The sequence below is a fragment of the Prosopis cineraria genome, unplaced genomic scaffold, assembly GCF_029017545.1.
Source record: "Prosopis cineraria cultivar Desert tree isolate PC_DT_omini unplaced genomic scaffold, ASM2901754v1 PC5, whole genome shotgun sequence".
In the NCBI taxonomy this organism is placed as follows: domain Eukaryota; kingdom Viridiplantae; phylum Streptophyta; class Magnoliopsida; order Fabales; family Fabaceae; genus Prosopis; species Prosopis cineraria.
The window spans coordinates 18,942,704-18,951,049 of NW_026555336.1; positions in this window are offsets into that span (position 1 = coordinate 18,942,704).

The window sequence follows — 8,346 nt, forward strand, 5'->3', positions numbered from 1 at the left end:
AGTTTTTTCACTGATGTGTATAAGCAGGAGCTTTAAAAAAGAGGAAGACATAGGTACGAGAAATTCTTGTAATGATTTGGTACACTACGTTCATGTTCTATTCTGCAAAAATATGCCATGTCAATAAATGTTAATATAAATGATTTGAGTATTGATGATGATAGAGGGAAAAAAAATGAAAGTAAAGTATTTTATTTCAAAAATAAATTATTAAAAACAATGACAATTTTATTTAATTAATTGATGTGATATTGCAAATTTTTATTGGATAAGGGAGTCCGTGCAAGAATTTTTCCATAAGTATTGAGTTTTTTTAATTAATATATTTTTATTTAATCAAATCAAGAGAAATAAATTTTAATGCGTTAATATAATAATAAGAGTTTATTATAGAATAAATAATATACTAAAGATCTGCATGTTTTAGTATATATGAAAATAAATTCTTTAACTGCATAAAATTTAGTATAAATTTTTTCTTTTAAAAAAGTGACGGATGATTAGAGTTGGAAAATGGACTGACTCAACTCTTATAAGCCTGAGTCTTTTTTTGGTTTCCCAAAATTCTTAAGCTCAGCCCTTATGTAAAGGGCTCAGGTTCGAGCTCATAAGCTCGGTTACAAAAAATTAAAAAATTAATATTATAATTTAATTAGAATATTTTAAAATTAAACATAAAATAAATTAAAGTAATTACTCTAGTTGGCCAAAAAAATTAATTACTTTGATTAAACTTGGTGAGAATTAGAGCATCCATCAAAGACAATCAAATATCAATATCGGCCACCTAGCATGCACGGCAAGACAGCAGTTGCAAGTGGAAAGCAAATTGTGAGAGGTGTGAGTGAGAGCAGATGAGATAGATGTGAGGGGCGATGAGGCAAGTAGATGCGAGAGGGAGAGCCAAGTGACTCTAAGTGAGGTAGATATCAAAGATGAGGCAAAGATCACCTACAACTAACGGAAGAGCAAAGATACCAAGTGAGACAGAGATAAGCGATGGCCAATAAGAGAGTAGATGAGTGATTGTGAAATCTTTAATCTTTAGGTTGAGAAAGTGAGAGTCAAGAAATTAGAAATTAGAAAAGTTTAAGCCTTAGGTTTTTCCTCAAAGCATTGTTTTTACATAGATTGCAAAAAAGAAAACAAAAAACAAAAAAAGATAATAGGGTTTAGAGGGCTGCCTAAGCTCGAGCTCATTTTTTCAAAATTTATTAGGGCCGGGTTCAAAAGCCCAATTACCTTAAAAAACTTCAATTTTTCAAGCCTAATTATTATTTAAACAGGATCTACAGACCTGATCTTTATTCCTAACTTTTACAGATGAATGCTTAAATATAATGAGCAATATGAGAGGATCAATACATGGCCACGAAACCAATATAAAGATCAAAATAATTTGGAAAGAAATATAATCAAAATATCATCAATATCAGCACAAACCTTTACTTTCATAGGAAATGGTTTTCAGAGTTGGCATATAAATAATAAAATATTAGCTAATGGCTAATAATTTGGAATCAGATATGCTGATTTTTTTTTTTTAATAAATATACTAGGGATTGATATGAAATCAAATTTTGATATAATTTTATGATGTTATTAGTTTTTTTTTTCTGCCACAACTTGTGCTTCTTTATTATGATAGGAAAGGTTTTCTTTTAGGTTTTTATTAGTTGAGATATAAAAATAAAAATTTAAAAAAATAATTAAAAATCCACGATGCGCAGGCTCCAATGAAATTCAAATTTTAATTAAATAAAACATCCTCTCCAAGATGCACATTCCTTCCTAATATAGGAGAAATAATCACTTGTTGTTTTGTTTTTTTTTCATAAATAAAATCACATATCTTAATAACATTTATTATAATTTTTTAAATTACTCCCATGAAATCTATCATTTTCATTCATGAGACAAATAATAAATACATCCTATTTTGATCGACTAAGGTATGTTAGTTCAGTTTTTTTTTTTTAGTATAATTAGAGTTAACTTATTAACTTATTTTTTTATTTTTAAACCGTGTGATATGATTTTTTTAATATATAAAAATGGAGAGAGTAGTTTCCAATAATCGGTCAGCTATGCTCATTTGATTCAACCAGAAAACTAGTAATGAGCCAGTAATCGAATCCAAACAGAGGAAAGAAATGGACTAAAAATTCTCGACCTTTATATATATAATATATATATAAACATGACCTTAAAAATAACACTCTTGTTTTTTTTTTTTTCAAATTGAAATTGTGTTATAAGATTTTGGCTCTTCATTAATTCTTTTTAATTCTTTTTTTGTTTTTTGTGATTTGTATTGGGAGGTCTGACACAATGAGATGAGTTGCTGGTTAGCCAGTGGGATGACATGCGGTTTCTAATTCTATTCCCATAAAAATTACTACTATTTCTGTCCCTGATTTGTGTTTTTATTTATTCTTTTAAAATAATGTAACTTTCAGTCCTTGAACTTTCAGTCCTTGAAGTTTGTTTTAATTACTAATTTGGTTTTTTAATTTTCTTAAATTATTATATTTTTCCTTGTAGTTTTAAAACATAAATTAACTATTAAATTAATCTAATGCGTAATGTATGTTAATGGCTTGGAATGTATATATAGTTAAATCAGAATAAATTAAGCTTCAAATGAATTTAATTTTTATCAATCTAATCCTTATATTGCATTTTGTTCTTTTGTTTTTTAAAAATTTTCAAGTCTGTTTTTTCCTGTCCAAATAATTACAACACTGCTTTTTGTCAATTTACATTGCTACCATCAATAATCTTTTATCTATGTTAATAAATTTTAACCATGTTATCTTTTCTTTAAACAATAAAGACCAATCAATAGTGAGGCGAATGTAAAAGACCAAATTAATAAAATTAAACTTAAAGGATCAAATTCATAACTAAAACAAATTTAAAGGAGTAAAAGTTTCATTATCCTTATTCTTATATATTTGCCTTGCTTCATTTTTAAAGTACAATTATGACTTTTTTCTAATAATACCATTCTACGAATATAAAATTTTCTAGCCTACCTTTTAATTAACTCATGATATTAAATGTTGTGGTATTAAATGGAGGTGCTAGGTTTAGCGAAAAGGGTTAATCCCTCACAATATGAATCAAGATTTGAATTATCATTATGAGAGGCACTCACGTTTAATACCCAACAATATCTTGAATAGTATACTTATGGGTAACCAAAAAATAAAATGGAGGATAAAAGTGGAAAATAAAAAATAAGTCTTACATTTTGCATAAATTTTCTATCTTCCTTAATCTCTGTGTTTCATTCCATAAAGACAAGTAAATATAAACGAGGAAGTAATTGGTTCAGGCCATTAATTTGGACAAATTTCTGTGGGTTCAAAAAATAAAAAAATGTGTGATAATAATAAAGCGTAACATACATACATTTATAGTTATATTTGTATATGTAGTTCTTTGAAAATGAGCAGGACAATTTGCCCTTGAGTTTATTGTAGATCTATAACTATATACAATATTATCCACTAATTTAGATTTATGTCAATTCTTAAATTAAAACATATGTTGTAATTTATTTTTTTTGGAAAGTTAATCATTGGAAGAATGATAGATAGGTTCCAAAGGATCAATTAATTTAAATTAGATCCCAACTAATTTCAAAGTGCCAAATTGTAGGGATTCACAAGTTTGACTTGTTGGATAGGGAGGCGCAGCGGAAGATTAAAATTTTTGAAGTCCCTATTCTGGTATGGACCGAACGAACTCGTTTAAGTCAAGGTGGATAGAAGAGTTACCTTTTAATTCTTCAAACTTGGCGCACATTCTCTTCAAGAGTTTGGATCTCAAGAGCTGACAATGTAGATGTACTCCCTCTACCAGTATCTACACGAATAGCTCTCTAACTCGAACAACGTGCTAATGCTCCTAGTGTTCATTCTTCTTTGAACACTAGTTTTCTTTCTATAAGGTGTTTCGTGACTCTCAAAGTGTTTTTGCCATCAGAACTTTTCTAACTCTCTCTTATTTTATAAAGGACGTCCCTATCTATATGTAGTATATAGATAAGGATTTTTATCTTCCACTTAAAAGTCCACAAAAATTTAATTAAATTTATCTTGTAAATTTAATCCATAATATCATATCTAATTTGAATTTATCTTATAAATTCAAATTATAAAACTGGTATGATATTCTCTCATATCATATTAGTTATTAAATTTAATATATCATATAAAATTAAATTTAAAACTAACATAATATAATATACAAAAAATAAAATAATATATATCACATATACATATTATATTATATATATACATGAATATATATATACATATATATATATTTATATATTATATTACCTATATTTAATTTTATATCATTATATATATAATAACACACACATATATGGATATATATATTTCGAATATATATATATATATATTTATTTTGAATTTTGTATTTCATATAAATATATATATTTATCAAATAAATATTCAAATATATATATAATATATATAATTCATTCAACCAACATTGCATCATTGAATCTAGACATATTCTAGATTCGATGAATTTGGACATTATACTTGAGTTGGGCTATTCTTATGTGCAACCTGTAGGCCCATATAAAATTGACAGTAGGCTAATTACGCTGTTAGCCTACAAATTACAAGTGGCCTCTAGCAAGACATTATAACTACCCAATCAATGCAACTACCCAAGGAGGTTTGGGAGAAATTAGTCAACCCTACCAAGTTTAATTCCTTTTCTCTCTTTGTACAAGATTTGATAATTTGAAATGCAAAAAAAAAATGAAGTTGGAAGATTGTCTACAAGAAGATTGTCCTAGCAAAAACTTTTTGCCCATGGTTGCTAGATTATATGAAAGCCAAATGCAAAAAACTCTATTTTGAAGATATTAACTTGGACAACAACATTGCCTCTAGCGCTCAACAAATATAAATGATTTGAAGCTTTAATCCAAACTTGACCATTTGAATATAATCAACACCAACACAAAACTAGATGGAATCTGCCTAATCTTGGATGGGCTAGATTGGACATTGATGGCTTAGTCAACCTTAATGATGTCACAACTTGTGGAGGCCTCATCAAAGATAACAAGGGTAACTAGATTAAGGGTTTTTTCAAAATCTTAGTTACCTACCAAGCACAGTAGCTAAGCTTACAAGAATATTAGAAGGACTTAATATTTGTTAGAATGCTAAGATTTTTAGAGTTGATATTTACTTTGGTTCTATAGAGGCTCTTTTCATCATTGAAAGCAGTTTCTCCAATTTCCACCCTCTCTCTGCAATTATTAGGAATATCAAGAATTTTATCATAAGGAATCAAGTAATCACCTTAGATTACATTTATAGAGAAGCTAATTGATGCAATGATTTTCTAGCCCACAAAGCTTCTAAATAAAATTTTGATATCACTTTATTTGATAGTCCGCTAGTTGATTATAGAATCCTTATAGCTTTAAATATGATTTGATTTAGGCCTACTTGCACGATTTTTATTATGGCCTTATATTTAAAAAAAAAACCAACCACAATGGATCAAAAACAAAAAGTCCAGGCAATACTATCTCACAGTGATTCTTCAAGAATTATTTAGACAAACTGTGAACAACGTATTTTGTCCGAGCACTTTTTTTAAAAGTTAATAATAAATAACCAAAAAAATAATAAAAAAATAAAAATAAAATTTAATCCTTTTTAGGATTATATTTTCAAAACAAAAAAAACACTTTAATTAATAGGGTTTAATATTATAATCTGCTGATTAGGATTTTATTTCTTTAGCTCATAAGAAAAAAAAACTAAAAATATAATAAATATGAAAAAATAAAAATTCAATCCTTTAAGGATTATTTTTTTTAAAAATATATATATATAAATAAACAACTAAAAATTGTGATTAAATATATAATATATTTATATATACATGTGTGTGTATGTGTGTGTGTTTGTGTGTGTGTAAACCGAAGGCTAAACGTTGGAACACGTGTGTGTGTGTTCACTGAAGGTTAAACGCTGGAACCAGCGTTTAACCATCCATTATAGTCCTTCATTGCAGAAACACCAGACAAGCGAAGGAAGCATACACACATAACCAAAAGACACAAGCCTTTTCAGCAGGATCAGAGGAGATGTGACAAAACAAAAAAAAGAAGGAAGCACACACACAGACGCGAGATCAGACAGACACAGAGAACACACACACACGCGAGACAGACCGGACAGACACAAAGAACACACGAACAGCAGGAACACAGCAAAAGTTAGAGGCAGAGTAAGAGGGCACACGTGCGAAAAAGAAGAGAGAGTAGCAGCAGAAAAAAAGAAAAAAAACAGAGGCTAACGTTTGCACATGAAACACGCGACGGGAGACGTTGAGAGCTACTGTAAAAAAATGAAATGTAGAGTAGAGAAAAAGGAGGAAGCACCACTCATGCAAAAAAGCCAGAAATGAGGGAGCTTTCGGCACACGCATGCACAGAAAACAACGCGCAGAAAAATAGAGCATTAAAAGAAAAGGCAGAAAAGGAAGAAAAGAGGAGACCGAGAGGGAGAGACCTAGAGTATAAAAATGTAAAAAACAAGAGCACCGGGAGGGGAGAAAAAGAAGAAGAAAACAGGGGCAGGGGAACGAACAAAAAGAGGAGAAGAGAGGGAGAAGAAAAGAAGAAGAAAACAAAGCTAGAGGAGGACGGAGAGAGTTGGGAACGAGAAACAGAGACCAGAGCTGACCGAAAGAGAAACATTCCATTTCAGAAGCGTGACTGGGAGCTAACTAGTCGTTTCCATCGGCGAAAAGCTGCAGAGCAAAGTTGGAGCTCCTTACCTTAACGAAGATCTTCACTAACCAGACAAGTACGCCGAGGACAGCAAAGTTCAAGAGGGAAAGAGAATGAGAGTGATATCCGCCTGAGTTTCACATCATCACAAGGATAGCAGCAGACATTTGAGAAAGGTTAATAACTTCCTGACCTTTTACATGTACAAATTTGAGCGTTAGGTTTACTCCCGTTTTCAGTTTCAGAATGTTTGTTTGGGGCGTGTGTGAAGGAGAATTTTAATCAACTTGTGTTAAAATTTATTTTCAATATTTTAATTATATATAGAATTTTATTTTAAACATGTTAGAAGAATAATATATTAGATCCTTGATGATACTTTCTTGTATTTGAAATAAAGAATTTTGGAAGTTTTGAAAGTTTACATATGGATAGGGAATATTTAAGAAAATACTTGAAAAGAAAATAGTTTTATATCACTTTGTTTTTTTTTCTCTAAATTATGTTGCATACCTTAAATATGCTCTAACATGTATTTCTATGCTTTTACAAATGAGGTTGATTTAGTTATAATATTTTTCGCATGATGTTTTTTTTTATTCTAACATTTTGAACAAAAATTTTATTGTTGAGCTAAGTGATAAGTAGATTCAAGTTTGTCTTCTAACTTAAATTTCTTTATTTCTCAAAGTCATACATTATTTTGTGTTTAATTTCCATTTAATAATAATTGATTAATTCTTGAAGATAATTTTGATTTTGCATGACATCATTTACATATGGAGATTTTAAATGTGTGGTTTAATGAAGGAGTTTGTTCCTATTATTTCACATATATAATCAATTAAAACATTTGAATGATATCATGAGAGATTTTAAAAAAAAATTTTCATAGATATTCAGCTTAATCGCCTCATTGTGAAGATAATAAGTCCTTGCAAATGTCGTGGTCATTAACTCACAAAATAAATAAATAAATAAATTTTGTAAATAAAATTATAAATTTTTTATAATATAATTAATTAATTAAATTAATGCATTAAATCTTTTGGTCATATGAGATTTTGAATATCCATAGACCTCTAGAATAATCATCTTACCGTGAAAGTCAATAAGACTTCGTAGGTATAGTGATTAAGATTTTTTATAAAAAAAATGCAAATTATATAATTACATATTAAAATATTTTTCTTAAATATATAATATTTAATCCTTTATGGTGTGAGGATTTTGAATCCCCGCAGATATTTAGGATAATCGTATTACCGTAAAAGCTAATAAGGCTTTGCAGGTATGATGATTAAAATTCTCTAAAATATATATATATATATATATGCATGCTTGAATAAATTATTATTAACATATAAATAAATTTAATTCTTTTATTGTGAGAGATTTTAAAATCTCCGTAGATATTTAGAATAATTGTATTATCGTGTGAGCCAATAAGGCTCTGCAGGTATAACAATTAAATGTTCAATCAAAAAATAGAAATAAAAAATAATTTTAAAACTCTTTTCTTTATTTCAAAAAAATCAAAAATT